At 43.8% G+C, this 13,280-nt stretch overlaps 1 long non-coding RNA gene across 1 annotated transcript; it reads right to left on the bottom strand.

Annotated features, from left to right (window-relative positions):
- Nucleotides 1-366: 366 nt before the first annotated feature.
- LOC114065333 lies at nucleotides 367-2,374 on the bottom strand. The gene is made up of 2 exons (XR_003572932.1): nucleotides 2,233-2,374; nucleotides 367-445 (listed from the first exon to the last, which is right to left on the bottom strand). It is a non-coding gene; the product is annotated as an uncharacterized LOC114065333 (long non-coding RNA).
- Between the last annotated feature and the right edge of the window lie 10,906 nt (nucleotides 2,375-13,280).

Genomic DNA, 13,280 nt, shown 5'->3' on the forward strand with positions numbered 1-13,280 from the left:
TCAATTAAGCCTCTTCTTTCCATGCCCTCCCTGACATTACTACATTACAGGAATCTGCCTTAAAAAAGGCAATGAAATACGTATTTTTGAAGTAAACACCACCTAATTTGGCGCCACTTTTGATTGGCACTTCATATTTTCTTCTTTTTTTTCTTTTTTTTCTTCTTTTTTTTTTTTTTTTTTTTTTTTTTTTTTTTTTTTTTTTTTTTTTTTTTTTTTTTTTTTTTTTTTTTTTTTTTTTTTTTTTTTTTTTTTTTTTTTTATTTTATAACCAGGATGTTAGTAGCTCCTTTACAAGCTGCAAAAATAAATAAGAAAAAAGTAAATGCAAGGCTTTTTTTAGGAATTTTTTTTTCCTTTTTTTTCTCTCTGGGTTTCCATCTGAATGTCTGGGGTGAATCAAGGCTGATCCTGGTGCAAAGCTCTTCTCCAAGAGATAGCCAAGCTGCTGGAACAAATGGTTCGTGTTAGCTGGAGAAAGACACTGAATCTAAACCATGTGCTTCTGGGTCTTGTGGTTTCAAATTGAACCACAAACACTCAGGCAAGCTGTCAGTCTCGATTCACAATTTCAACCAACCTTGCAGAAGAAAGGGGGGGCTTTGCCCACCAATCATGTTTTTAACCCTTCTGTGATTAGTGGGGTGGTTTGATGCTCTGCATGGAGGGGAATTCTGTTCCTTAGTGGGAGCAAGGAGAGTGATGGCTTGGGAAAGAAATAAAGACAAACATTTGATGCAACGGGGGTGAAAATACAGATGTTTAGAATCCAGGCTCGGAGGGATCTCAAGGAATCATCCAGCCCCAAGCCCTTCCAGGAGGCAGGATCACACCAAAGCCAGCCCTCCTGGCAGGTGCCTCACCCACTCCACGGGAGCCCCTGCAGAGCAGCCTGAACAGCTTCTCACAGAGCAGCTAATTCATAAACTGCTGCCATTCCCAGGGAGCAGCTGGGAAAGTGCTGCTGTAGCAGAAAGTCACCTGCGAGAGGGAGCCCGGGACATTCCACAGCCCAGGAATGTGCTGCTCCCACCTGGGCTAAAGAAACACCCACTGTGGGCTTGGGCTGCGCTCACTGCTCCTCACCAGAACACTGATGGATGGGGGGCCTGATGTGAAGGTCCTGTTTGCTCCCAGTTCTGTAAGTTTGGATCACACAACAGCGAGCTCACAGGGTGCCACAACCTTAATCCTTCCGTTGCCACTGGCTTTGCCCAAATAGCTGGAGCCCCAGGTCTGCACATCCCCAAACTTTTGAGGCAGCCAAGCCAAGAAATCCAAGAGAAACAACTCAGGCAAAGATGCCTGTGTGTTTTGGAGGACAGGAGGTGAGCTATTTGCAGGTCCTTCTGGTTTTTTCCAGCATGGAGGTGACTTACGTGCGAGGCAGGGACTGCTTGTCCAGGAACTGAGGCTGCTGGGAAAACACATGGGGATAAACTGCATTTTGATTCCAGGAACCACGCTGGGTAAAACCCTGCTGCAGAGAGCTCAGACACACCTGGTTGCAAGCCCAAAATGGAAATGGGCAAGGGCTGAATATTTTGTGAGGACATGTTCTATACCAGCATTGTTTGGGGGGCTAAAAAAAAAAAACCAACCCTTGCTGTAAGGCCTTGGTAAATCTATATCTCCCACCTCAGCACTCCCAAAACACCATAGGAATGTTTGTCTCCTGAAGTGCTGGATCATATTTGGGACTTCAGGAGGACTGAGGGCTAAAGAAGGGAAAAGGGGGTAAGGGTTGGAATCTGGACCTTTGAATCTCATTAGTGGTTTGCATGTTAAAATGAGTTGCCTTTCTCCTCACTCCTCATTTCCCTGGCACACAAGGAGATTGGGGTGATTGGGATCACAGAACTGGGATCTTCTCAGGGACCCTACTGAAGTTGTAATGAATCAGTTTGTACCCAGAGTCCTCCCGTGCTTTCCTCTCCAGTTCGAGTGAGAATACAATTTTTTATTTGGAACGGCTTCCAGCGTGAATTCTGTCCAGTGGAACAGGCCTGATTTCAGCAGCTGGGGATTTACCCACGTATTGAATGGAGGAAATAATGTCAGTGTAAACTGATAGTTTTAAGTAGTAAAGAAGTGTTGGGGGCAGATATGAGACTGGCTCCTGTGCTCTAGGAAACTTAAGGATTTGAGCCTATTGAGTCTGAGCAGATTTGGGTGCAATGGGCAGATAAGCACGTTTGGAAGAAACTAAAAATTGCCAGTTTGCCAACCAACCTGCCGAGTGGACAATGTTGCCCTTGTTGAAGAGGTTACTCCCATTACCACTTTTTCACTGGGAGACACCCTTCATGCCAGTCACAAGGGATTACTCTTTATTGCACTGCTTTCTTCCAGCACAGCCGTGCCAGGGTCACGAGGCAGCTTCTCACAGCACACCCTACACATCCCTCACAGATACCTGGGGCTGTCCCACTGTGCCTGGTTCCAAAGGGTGTCTGGCCAGGGATTCCATCCATTTGGATTAGCTCACGTTCTTCCCTTCATTTCCACGGCCTCCACTTCTAATTTGGAGAACTCTGGTGAATCCAAACCCAGCTCTGTGCAGCCCAATATAGTGCTGGACCAACACTGCTGAAGCCCAGAGCTACCTCAGGCTGACACAGCTCTAAGTGGGGGCCAGAACTCTTCAAAACCAGCCCTTTCCAACATTGCATGAAGGTTACCTGATCCTCTACTTAATATGCACATGAACTGGGATGCCACAAACTTCCCTGGGGTTTCCTGAGGGCTGAAGTAAAACTTAATTATACCAATTGGTTAGACAGACTGTTAAAACTTTTGTTTCACATACACTTTTTATTCCCTCTCCTCCATCTTTTCCCATTTGCCAAAACCTCCTGAAGAGAAAACAGAGATTATTTTACTTTTTACCTTAAAGGGCTCCTTGTGTGCATTCGCCTTATTAAATAACTGCCAGAATATCTAATATTCCATGGACAGCACTGATGAAAATGAAGCATAACATTGGTCAAATGAGCAAGTTTCATGTAGAGCATTGTCCCTAATTTGGTCTCCAGCCAATGAAAATCCTGTACCATGCATCTGTTGGCTCTAGATGAGTCTTTGCATTTAAAAGGGTCTTAGAAAAGACAGGATTTCTCCTTTTTTTTTTTTTTTTTTTTTTTGGTCACTATCATTTTGAGCATAATAATAATCACAACCCTTTCATTTATGCCTCACTGAGCATTTCGTCAGCCAAACTTCAGTTGTCTCTGACTCTTCCTTCACTCCTTGATGCTGTTTTTTCACTCAGCACAGAGGAACTGGCGCACGTTGAGCACAATAAAGTTCAGAAATCAGAGGGCAGTGCAGTTATTCCACCTACAATAAGCCTGGAAGGTCCTAAGGAGGAAATCTGGAGCTCCAGCATCTCCAAAGCATCCAGTCAGACATCCCCCAAACCTGCCTCTGGCTGAGCACACTCTGCAGGCTGATGCATCATTAAGCTCTCCTTTCATGATTTAAAGGGGAAAAGGCCTTTTGCTGGGTTTCCACAGAAGGTTAATTTTCCCTTTTTTCTGGCAGATCTGCAAGGCCCTTAATGGTGGCTGGAAGGAAACAGCACTACCTTTCTAAGCAGGCTTTGCTGGAGTTAAGAGCACTAATGCGAGGACCACCAGATTCTTGTGTTTTACCTCGGAGAAATTAAACACCAGCCATTAATAAGTTACCTACTGAAGGCAGCTCAGTTCCTTTCCTGTAGGTCTGCCAGTTGTTAGCCAGGAGGTTCCATTCCCTGCCTTCAGACAGGGATTTCTCCCTCCACGGTAAAACATCGCCTACCTGAGGCACCAGGATCTTGTTCAGCGCCTCGGTCCAGAAACAGCAAACAGAATCTAGCTGTGGCAAGAGGGGGGAAAAACTGGAATGCCAAGGGCAGGATGGGAATCCAAACCACGATCCTCTGGAAATAAGGCTGGCTCCTGGAGAAGCCAAGAATTTCCACCCTGTTTGTTTGAAAAGAATTCACTTGTCTGTGCACAGGGACGGGCTCAAATACAGAGCCCTCTGAGCAGCCTCCCTGCAAACCATTATAAACTTCACACCACACGTGGATCTTGAGTTTAAAATAGCTTTTCCCAGAGTCCCTTGCTGTTAGAACAGAACTGGATTGATTTCAGCCTTTAAGAAGTAATTGCTGGTAATTGGGGTTGTAATTCTGGTCAGAGATGAGGATACCAAAAAAGCTTGGAATAATGGTGATGTTACACGAGATGGGAAGAGCTCTCCAAACCATTTTCAACAGCCCTTCAGAAATGTTTTAATTTAAATTGCCTTTGCCTCATTGTGCAGGCAGGAGCTCTGTATCTCAAACATCCCTTCCTTTTTTCCAGTTCTTTTCCTCCTCCGGTTCTAGATGAGTCCCCAGCAACTCCCACAACTCATATCACGCTCACAGCCATCCAGCAGGGAGAGATTTAAAGCAGGTCTGCAGCTCTGTAGAGCAGTGATGGAATGAGTTGCCCATTCAGAGGAAAATGTCCCATTAAAAGAAAACTATGAATAGTCTATCCATGTGGATTCATCAGCACTGAGGATTAACACCCTCATCAGCACATGGAGCGAGGCTGGAGAATCCACCCCAATTAACAAAGCAGAGGAACTCTGGGTGTTCAATAAAGTCATCAGGACTGAGGATCTGAACCAAACATCTCAGGGCGAGATTAATCCAGAATATACTTCAGATTAATTAGTTTTACTTTGTCAAGACAATAGAAATCATAACTATGTTTAATAAATCATTTCTTATTTGTGAGCCGTATTCCAGAGAAAATAATTGTTATAACACTTCCATCAGAGCTAAAGAGGAAATCTTAGTTGCTAAAGCAAATGAGCAGAGATGGGAGAATTGTTTTAATAAATTTTGATCTTGCATGAAATTTATGCATTAAAAAAATCCTACTTAGAGAACCAAACTGTTTCTGAAAGATTGGAAATATGAACGTGATACATTTTGCTGCGCTCTCAGTAATTTCTCATGGAAATAAGTCAGAGTTTGTTTAATTTAAAAATAATGTATTTTTGCTATTCTTGATTGCTGGAAAGAAAGTTGGCTGCAGGACTGGTAGAGAATCGAAAGTTTACCAAAATTTGGGTAGGCAGAGAAAAAGGTTCAGAGCCAGGTGTAAAAAATGTCACTTTTCATGTCAAATGAAAGCCCAACTTTCCTTCTCTGTGCTAAAATTGCTCAGCAATTATTACAAAGAGCTGGTGATGGGCCCTGCCCAAAAGTCAAGGTATTGACCCCTCTGAGCCTTCAGGGGGCAAAGAGAGATCAGAATCCATTGAATTTTAACCCCCCAGACAGTCTCTTTCCTATCGGATTTCCCCCAAAACAGGCAGCACAAGCACAACACAAAACCCTATTTCCAGCTCTACTTAGAATGAATTATTTTCTCTCTTTGTACAGCCTCCTGTCTCTTGGCAAATGGTGTATTTTGATTATGAATTATTTTGGACTGACATCTTCTCTCTACACACACACACACACACACATACAAATCTCTCTATGATGATGACTTTTATTTTTCTGTGCACTGCCAGCAGTCCTTCAGTTTGGATTAAGCTGGTAAATGCAACCTATTCTACTAAAAATTAATAGAAATAATTGTCAAAGTGAGCCAAAGTCTTCTCCAGGTTCAACGTGGAGATGATAAAACCAGTAAATAACAGAAAAGAGTCTCAGCTTTGCAGATCAGCTGCCCATGGGATGTGCTGGGAGAAGCTGTGGCTGCCCTGGATCCCTGGAAGTGTCCAAGACCAGGCTGGAGCAACCTGGGACAGTGGGAGATGTTCCTGCCCGTGGCAGGGGGTGGGACTGGATGGGCTTTAAGTCCCTCCCAACCCAGCCCGGGATTCTGGGATCTCTGAATTTCCAGCAGTGATACCTCTGGTCTATCATTTGTTAACCCCTTTAATCTGGATGAGAAGTGAAGATCTAAACCAAGAGTAAGTCTAGGCAAGTTTTAGGAGTCAAAAATGAAACTGAGTGTACAGTGCAAAAAAAAAAAAGAAAAATTACATTTATATACTCTACCTAGAGATTATTTTTTTTCCACTATGGAACTATTTAAGTTTACTTTTTTTTATTTTTTAACTGCAGCTCTGGGAAGCATTTTGGGCCGTTTTGTACACCTGCTAGCTCCATTTCATTTGTTTAAACACATTTTATAACTGCAGTTTATATATTTTTCCAAGAAAATAAAAATGCTAAAAATATAATGTGGTGTTTGGGAGAATGTAGGTGGGGGACTGGAAGGAACAAGAGGGCCCCATCTTGGCACGTGTTCCACTTCATGCCAACTGCAGCACATTCATCATTAGCCTCCTGGATGGGGGGATTTACCTCTGTGCTCTCATTCTCGCTCACACACACGTTTCCCCTCTGCACCAAAGAGCAAAATGGAATACGGGGCACAATGGCCCCATTGGCCATGGGTGCTGCTTTATTGCTAATTACAGGCTTTGCCAAGGTGTTACTGCTGCAGCCTTGAAGCAATTTTCTGCTCCATTGGTAGGATATGCCTCAGCCCCTTTGGTGCAGTCATTGTTTTGGAGCAAAGCCAGCAAGGAAGGGTTTCTGCACATTCAAGGTTGCTGCATTCACCCCATGGAAAATCTTTACAGGGGGACCCGAGTGGAGAGCAGAGATCTTGAGATTAGTTTGTAAAAGGGGGCTGTGATATTCTTAAATGTCCTTTTAAATGTTTTCATTTTTACCAGCCTGACTGGCTGGGTGTTGATCAGCTCCTGTGTCTGAGGCAGTGGTTCACTGTGCAGCTACAATGGAGCATATTGTATACATATATATATTGTGTGTGTGTGTGTTTATGTTGTGTGTGTAATGCAGTCGTTATTCATCACAAGCAAACGAGAAAAAAACATGTTTAGTCCTGAACCTTCTCCCCTTCTTGAGAAACAAAGAGCTTAGAAAGGGGTTTTTCAGAAATGCTGGCCCCTCCCAGCAGCTGATGGGATGTGTTTATCTGAAGCCTTTTGGCTGATCCTGGAAATGCAGAAGAGCAAAGGAGCTTTGGATCCTTCATTGTCTCCTGTTGTCACAAGGAGCACAACACCCTTCATGATTTCATTTCAACAGTGCAATGATCCATGGAATGATTTGAGTTGTGAGAAACCTTAAAAATCATCCCATTCCACACCTTCCACCAGCCCAGGTTGCTCCAAGCCCTGTCCAACCTGGCCTTGGACACTTCCAGGGATCCAGGGGCAGCCACAGCTTCCCTGGGCAACCTGTGCCAGGGCCTGCCCACCCTCACAGCCAGGAATTTCTCCCCAATATCTCATCTAAACCTACTGGTTTGGTTCCAGGTTTATTATCTCCCTTTTACATCACTGAAGTAACTAATTTAAAGCCTTGACAAGAACTTTGTAAGACTTAGGACAGAGAGACACACCAGTCCTCAACCTCTGCCTGCTGGTCTGAGCAGCACCCACTCTAGACTGGCCATAAATAACGAACCTGTTCCTGTTCTAAGCTCTAGAGAAGGGAATAGCTGGAGTTCCTTGAAGATTCATGGACCATTGTGGACCTACTTACCTTTCAGTATGAAAAAGCTTCCTGCCCACTGCGTCTCTGACTTAAACAATTACATCATCTCACCACAGAACATGTTCCCTGGCACAAGGAGACCTTTTCCCTTCTGAGGGAGTTGGTGTTCTTCGACTCAGGCTCCTGACTGAGGCAGCCAGGGTGATTCAGACCTGCCAAGTGACACATTAGCATAATGCATAAAGAGAGGGAGTCTCCATTCCCAACTAACACTGATTTAGCTTGGCATTCAGCACTCCCTCCCTTGGGCTCCCTTCCCCCAGTAAAAGAAATCCGTGACCTTTGGTTTTCTTTTCAGTTCTCCCCCTCTGGAATACACGTGCTCTTCCCAAAGTGACCCTCCTCTTCCCTCTGAACGATGGGAGAGGTCTCTCCCACCTGAGTCCCACCAGAGCCTTTTCCTCCTGATGCCACTTGGGTGAGACATCACGAAATGAAGAGGAACCCAAACCAAACCAGGGCATGTTTTGCCCTCCCCACTTGCAGAGGAGAAAGAATAGCCCCAAGACAAGGAGACTCCCTTACGGCCAAGAGGGCTGACAAATTCTTGTGGTTTTCTCCAAAAGTCAAACCAAAATCCAAGCTCCAGCCAAGCTGAGTCCTGGCAACCCTGCATTGCCTGGAAATGAGAGCAATCGTATCCTAATAGCTATTTGGATAATTGTCCCTGGGAGTGATCTGCCAACCAGTGCTGGAAACAAGTCTTTATTACAAATATAGCATGAAGCCTAATCTGGAATACATTAAAATGTTATTTCTGTAGCTGCCTTTTCCCAAAGTTTAAATAATGGCTAAACCATTTATCAGCTTTGGAGGAGAAAGGTTGTGTATACTGTACTCTTAGAGCAGAGATGCAAAAAAAAGAGAAGTCTTCAATAAAAATATTCTCCACTAAAACTCTGTAATTTCTGGTCCCTTGTACATTGCTAAGAATTATTACAAGCCCATTTCAGATTTGCTGAAAGGGGCATGGAAGGAATATAATACAGTATAACAACCAAACTGTCTTTTGAGGCACCTGCTACAGAACTCCCCTGACATCACTGGAAGCTGCAAGTGGTCAAAGCAGCCAGAGCTGCCCAAGCTTCGCAGACTGTGTGTGAATAACACCCAATTCTTAACGGCCCCGAGTGAACCACCCACACTGCACAGCCATTCCCAGGTAACCCAGCACTCACTGGGCTGATGGAGGGTGTAATGGGATCACTGGGGCTGTGTTGGCTACTTGGCTTCAGGAGACCAAATCCACGGGGATTTTCTACCTGTACCCAGCTCAAGATGTTGTTTTATTCTCAGTTTTCCCTCAATACCTAAGGAAGTTTTCCATCTTGGAGAATCCTGTACCTCAAGAAGAGTATTCTGTGTTTGATGGATGTGCTGGGACTGCTGTATTTCAGTCCCTCAGTTTCTCTGCCTTCTCTTTTTTTTTTTTCTTTTCTTCTTGTTATATCTATTAAAGTGATTTATGGCTTTTTCATTGTTCTCCCTGGAGCTTGGCCAACTCCCGAGATCAAAATCCAAAAAAACTTCTCCTCAACAAAACATGAGGGTGATCAGAATGAAACAGGACCTGTGGAAAAGATTTGAATTGTGGGAAAGGAAATAACCCCATCTCCATGGAAACGCATTCAGGTTTTCCAGTTGCTCCCGAATAAATGAAGGTTGTGTTCTCTGTAATTCCTAGACTTCAATTCCAAGCACACCTTGCCTGGAAGTACCTGGGAAGGCTGTTAAAAGCATCAAGGTTTCTCTGAGCAGTGTTGCAGCTCCACAGAAATGCTTTTGCTTTTTCTCGTTGGATTTTTTTTTTTTTTTTTTTTCAGGAAATCACCCTCCAAGTTCTTCAGAAAACGTCTGTGAAACACACACACAGAGCCCACGAGGTGCTTATGAGAATTAGCTGCAGTGCCCAAGTTTCTGCTCCCGAGTTTCAAGCCCTCCTAAGTCCTTCAGAAGCACTCCAGCAGTCAGTAATGCCCCACGAGCCCCACGTGTGTGGGACAGGAGTAAAGAAATCCTTAAAGCTCTCAGGCTTGAATTTACACAATATGACCCCCCTTTCTCTTTCGGGTGCAGCTCCCACCTGACCCTGTCTCTGGTCAGGGAGCAGGAGGGTTTGTGCCCTGTCCCTTCCCTCTCTGCCCTCCTCATGGAGAACAAGCATCTGAACAGGGGGAAAATGTTTCACAAAGAAGCCAAGAGTCCCTTTCGCCGCAGGCTGGAAGGTTTTGTGTCCCTTTTCCACTCCCCAGCACCTTTGGGGAACTTATTTTTCTCATGTCTGTTTAATTTCTTGTTTCTTGTAGAAAATCAACGCTTGTGAAAAACGAAGGATTGCTAGAACTACCTGCTGGAGCCAGGACTGGTGGAGGTGGGCTCAGTGAGGGTTTTTTCCTAAGTGGCTTTGCCTGCATGGCCAGGCTTTCATCCTGTGCTCTCCATACTGGGATTTGGCATTCACCCCATTGCAAAAAGCAGGTTTATAAATGCAATTTTCATTCCTGACCTGCAACAACCTTTTTTTTCCTCTGCATCTTTTCCTGAGCAGAGAAAGGCTGTGACCCACGTGTGGCCATGTCCAAATTCCACAGAGATTTTTTGGTGTGACATTTAACTGGGATAAAGGTAAGACCCTCTGAATTAATTTTCACTCAACATGTAAACAGGCCTGAGAACATTTATCCTTAGGAGTTGCTTGTAGCACCAGCAAACCTCCAGCTTCAAATTTCTTTTTTATTTATGGCAAAGGGAGCTTTATTTTTAGTGCAAGATTAGCAACTTCTTTTTATTCCGTGTCCTTACCCGTTAGCCATTCCCAAATTTATGAAAAGAAATAACCTAATCCTTAAATTCAGGGGAAATAATGGTTCTGCTCTGCCTCAGAAGTCTTTCTTGAGCTTCAATTTTAGCTTTCTATGTCCTTGGTATCAATCTGTAAGTCATTCCTGAGGAGGTTGTGAGTTCCCTACACCACAGCAGGGATCCCACAGCTGGATTTCCAGAGGAGCAATGGATAATAATCTAAACTGCCAACCCTCTCAGGTACAATAGGATGCCATGGTCAGGACTTTTTAAAATCACGGTCTTGTGCAGGACAGGAGGATTTCCAGGGATGCTTGGCACGTGTTTTCCCTGTGGATTAGTGGACACTGAGGACATTTAGCACTGTCAGTGAGGTATTTGCCAAGGTGCTGAACATCAGACACCTCCCCTTGAAATCCCACCTGATCCCTGCTGACATTTCTATGTCGTGGCCTATCAAACAATTTGGGTTTGCGCTGCCATGAATGGGGCAGCGACACTTCCACCTCTCCAAGGCTTTTTTGGCAGTTCCTGCCAAAGCTTTCCAATGGGTTCAACAGAGCTGGATTGTCCCTGGCTGCACGAGTGAACAGGTAGAAGGTGTTTGGTCTTCTTGCCCTGTTCCACCAGACTCGGAGGGCCCGATGGCTGCGTGGATCAATAACCCCTGTGTTTTCAGGCCTTGCTTATTAAAGGTGGTGCATGGAAAAAAAATAAGAAACTTTCCCTATTTATATCTGGAAGTTAATGAAGTGAAATTATCACAGCCGACAGGCGCTGGGGCTGTAATTCAGAGCCACGGCTTGGCTGAGAGGGATCTGCAGCCTGTTTTTATTCCAAATAATAATAAAAAAAAAAAAAAAAAGGAGTGAAACCTAATCCTCTAATCAGTTCCAATTTACATATTCACGGCTCTTATTTCCAGCCTGCTGGAAGGGGGGAAAAAAAAAAAAAAAAAAAAGATAGTGTTGGAGTCACGAAGCGATTATTTGATTAAGTAATTATTAATCCCAGAGTGCTCTGATTAATTCCGAGCAAGTTAAACAAACGGGTTGGAGCTGGGCTGGTCACCTTCACACCACTGCAACACACAGGCTACAGCTCCAGGAGATGTATTTTTACCTGCCCTGCACTGAGGAGTTTTGTTCGCTGAAGGTCTCCCCCTGGCTCCCAGGGGGTTAATACTCTGCTAAATGAAGTGTTACAAATTGGAGTTTTATCTCTGGTTAACTGCAATTCCAAATGCTGATCTTTGTTTTCAGGCTGGAAACTCCGTCCTGGATCTGTGAGCAATTCATTTTTTTTTACGTGTTTAAATAGATTAGAGAAGAAAAACCTCTGAGCGTGTTTTTTAACAACTTCTTACCCAAATGCTCTGAATCTGTTGTGTAGATGATGTTCTATCTGGGAGTGCCTCAGAGTAGGGTCTATCCACTGACTTAGGAGAGCTGAGATAAACACTTGAAAATATTATTTGTCTTCTGACGAAGAGAAAATACTGAGAGGAAACCTTCTGGTTTTCATTTTTATTGGCATTTAAGTATTTTAGTCAAGCAGGCTGAACTCTCTTGCAGTTGGTTGCACACTCAAATACACAAACCCCCTCCTCAAATTCGCTTCAGCTAATTAAAAGCTGCTCTTCAAACCAGGCCCTTCTCAGTCTCTCCCTTCCTTCACCTACCCCTTATTCATAAAAACAAACAAAAACCAACCAAACAAAACAAAACCTCAAACAAACAAAAACCCAAAACAAACAAAAATAAAAAAAAATAAAAAAAAAATAAAAAAATAAAATAAAAAAAAACAACCAGGAAAATAGAAACATGATGTATAACATAAGCCCAGGGTAAATCAATCTGAAGCATGAGGCATCAGAGGAAAGGTGAGAAGCACAGCAAGGCAATACCTCACAAAAACCACCCTGTGAACCTCTTGTTGCTACGACTGAAGTCAATTCATGGCACAGGGGTAGGTTGTACCAAAAAATAGAGTTAATGAATGTCTTGGGTGTTCCAAAACTTCTGATAAAAGCACCAAGTTACCAACCAGGGACCTTCACTGTGGTGGCTGTGTCGTATCAGTAGATTATGGAAGTGCATTTTTAATTCATTGTCCATTATTTTACTGCTTAACTGTGTCTTTTCATCTGATCTCAGGTCCAGATCCATAACCACCACATACAAGTGATGAATATTTGGAATAAAGAGCATTCAAGCAATGGGGAAACTGAGCCTGGATTTGGGAGGACTTGTTAATGAAATACAATATTCCTAAAGAACAATTCTTCCTGCAGACACTCCTAACAACTCAAGTCTTTCCATCAGCCTGGTCCAGCAATAACCCCTAATTCCAAATCTCAAATCTCCTGATTAAAATGAGTTTTTTAATTCCCTTTAAAATTTCTAAATCAGAAAAAAAAATGTAAATTATCTTCACTGAAGATAGTTTGGTTTTGCTTTGGTCGTTGTTATTGCTTCTGGGTTTCAGTGAAGAGCTCCCAGCTCAGTTGGAATATTCACCATCTGCAGGGGGACTAAAGGCAATTCTCATGGCCCAAACTTCCTTTGAGGGTTCAAAAATACTGACCAAAAAGCCCACTTCCTTTGGTACAGGACACTGAATTCCAGCTGAGCATATGGAGGGGAAAATTCCTCCAGCCTGGAGGAATCAGCAGAGGGTGGGAACAGAGAACCAAGGCTACAGCTCCAGGAGCTCCTCCTGAGCAATAAGCAGCAGAGTCATTCTGGTGAGTGACACTGTGCACTGAGGGAGCAAAACAGTGGGATGTGAGGTTGAAACAGCTCAGCTTTTGAGGGCAGAAAACATCCAGAGGTTTTGTTGGAGGAAGATGAATCTTTTGCCCGGAGTGAGATGGAAAGTTGTGCGTCTC

This window comes from Empidonax traillii, unplaced genomic scaffold, assembly GCF_003031625.1.
Source record: "Empidonax traillii isolate 1590-97213 ecotype Southwest subspecies unplaced genomic scaffold, ASM303162v1 scaffold647:size433247, whole genome shotgun sequence".
In the NCBI taxonomy this organism is placed as follows: Eukaryota; Metazoa; Chordata; class Aves; order Passeriformes; family Tyrannidae; genus Empidonax; species Empidonax traillii.